The sequence below is a fragment of the Clupea harengus genome, chromosome 16 (assembly GCF_900700415.2).
Source record: "Clupea harengus chromosome 16, Ch_v2.0.2, whole genome shotgun sequence".
In the NCBI taxonomy this organism is placed as follows: domain Eukaryota; kingdom Metazoa; phylum Chordata; class Actinopteri; order Clupeiformes; family Clupeidae; genus Clupea; species Clupea harengus.
In genome coordinates this window covers 27,545,820-27,548,319 of record NC_045167.1, presented here as the reverse complement: position 1 = coordinate 27,548,319, position 2,500 = coordinate 27,545,820, and the positions used below count along the sequence as shown (strand labels likewise).

The 2,500-nt window shown below is 46.8% G+C and overlaps 1 protein-coding gene across 3 annotated transcripts in view; it reads left to right on the top strand.

Moving 5' to 3' along the window:
* Window positions 1-883, top strand: part of ahcyl2b (adenosylhomocysteinase like 2b) — a 34,122-nt gene extending 33,239 nt beyond the window's left edge. For all 3 annotated transcript variants that reach the window (XM_031582582.2, XM_031582581.2, XM_031582583.2), the window contains exon 17: window positions 1-883. This exon is cut by the window's left edge and continues 24 nt beyond it. The gene's annotated coding sequence lies outside the window, so the exon portion shown is untranslated.
* The last annotated feature ends 1,617 nt before the right edge of the window (window positions 884-2,500 follow it).

The window sequence follows — 2,500 nt, the reverse complement described above, 5'->3', positions numbered from 1 at the left end:
GGAGGAGAGCTTCAGGATGAAGAGGCGGAGAGAGAGACGAGGGAGAGACCCTTTTAGAGTGTATTTATTGAAATCTAGAAACTTCTGCTGCTCCACTCGTCTCCATGGAGATTTTACCCATGATCCTCTACGCCCCACGTGTCTGTTGTGTGCCCCTGTAGCGCTCCTGTTTTGAGTGTCGTTACCATGACAACCATGTGCTTTCATTTCCCTCTGTCGGACTTTTGTTGTCTTTTACTGAAAATTATAATATGGGGGCCAATCGGATCACACACTCGTCATCACATGGTTTAAATATAATCTGGGGGCCAATCAGATCACACACTCGTCATCACATGGTTTAAATATAATCTGGGGGCCAATCATATCACACGTTCGTCATCACCTGGTTTAAATCATCAATCGTTGGTTGCTACTGTTTGGCAGCATGTGGGAAGAGTTAGCGTTAGCCTTTAACCGCTAACAGACCACACCCAACAGGGGAGGCCCGGCTCCTCCCCCCCTGCCTGTATCACTTGTCACTCAAACTGGAAGCTGTCGTCTCATTGGGTGGCCAGTCTTACATCAGCTCTTAGGTGTTGGCTTTTAAGGTACATTTCCCATAATGCATTTGGTTTGTTTTACTGTTTGTTTCCTTTCTCTCCTTCTTGTGATTGTCCCGCTTCCTCAAAGGGGATTATTTAGATGTTGATAAAATAGAAATGAAGATTTTTCTATCGTTTCCTTCTGCCATGCAAACATGATCATCTATGATGTCATACGAGAATCAAACATGATCATCTATGATGTCATACGAGAAGCAAACATGATCGTCTATGTCGTACGAGGAGCAATGAAATGTTTTATGATGCTAAATGTCAAATTAAAAGTCCTGAAACCTTCACCTCTGTACTGTTAAGTCAACACTCAGCTAACCAACCAATCCGCTGGAAGCTTTTAGCCACACCCCTTTTACAACCTCCTCTAAGCCAGAAGCTGAGTGACACTCAACTTACACACACACACACACACACACTCCACTTGCACACACACTCACGCACACCCACACACACACACACACACACACACACTCCACTTGCACACACACACTCCACTTGCACACACACTCTACTTGCACACACACACACGCAGACGCACACTCCACTTGCACACACACACTCTCTACTTGCACACACACACTCTCTACTTGCACACACACACTCTCTACTTGCACACACACACACTCTACTTAAGCACACACACACTCCACTTGCACGCGCGCGCACACACACACACACACACACTCCACTTGCACACACACACTACTTGCACACACACACTCCACTTGCGCACACACACACTCCACTTGCGCACACACACACACACACTCCACTTGCGCACACACACACACTCCACTTGCACACACACACACACACACACACACTCCACTTGCACACACACACTCCACTTGCACACACACACTCCACTTGCACACACACACACTCCACTTGCACACGAAGACACACAGACTACTTGCACGAACGTACACACACAAGCACACATACACTCTATTTGCACACGCACACACACACACACACACACACTCTACTTACACACACACAAGCAAACATACTCTACTTACACACGCACACACACACAGATACACACTCATACGCTTACACACAAGCACTCTTATGCATGTGTGCACACACACACAGATGCACACACACACACACACACACACACACCTATGCACACACACACTTACACACACACCTATGCACACACTTACAGATGCTCAGCCTGCACAGACGTCTACACACACACACTTCTACTGTCTCCAAGATATGGGCTTCAACCTCCCAGCAATGAGTGATGGATCACTGTGTGTGTGTGTGTGTGTGTGTGTGTGTGTGTGTGTGTGTGTCTCTGTCTGTCTGTCTGTCTGTGTGTCTTGTTGAATATAATGTGTGTGTGTGTGTGTGTAAGCAAGAACAGTGTGCCCCCTGTGTGTGTATAATGTGGCACTGTGTGTGTGTGTGTGTGTGTGTTTAGTTGAAGAATGTGTGACCTTTGTGATGTGACATTGTGTTAATGTGTGTGTGTGTGTGTGTGTGTGAGAGAGTAGAGGATCACACTTCTCGACCCCTGACCCAGGGTTACACATCTCTTTGGATCCTCGTGTGTAGAGTTTATTGCTTCAGTTGTCTCAGGATGTCTGTGTCTGTGTGTGTGTGTGTGTGTGTGTCTTTCCTGTATTGTGTGTGTGTGTGTGTGTTGGGAGAAGAGTCTTTCCTGTATTGTGTGTGTGTGTCTGTGTGTTGGCAGAAGAGTCTTTCCTGTATGGTGTGTGTGTGTGTGTGTGTTGGGAAAAGAGTCTTTCCTGTATGGTGTGTGTGTGTGTTGGGAGAAGAGTCTTTCCTGTGTGTGTGTGTGTGTGTGTGTGTGTGTGTGTGTGTGTGTGTGTGTGTGTGTGTGTGTGTGTGTGTGTGTGTGTGTGTGTGTGTGTGTGTTGGGAAAA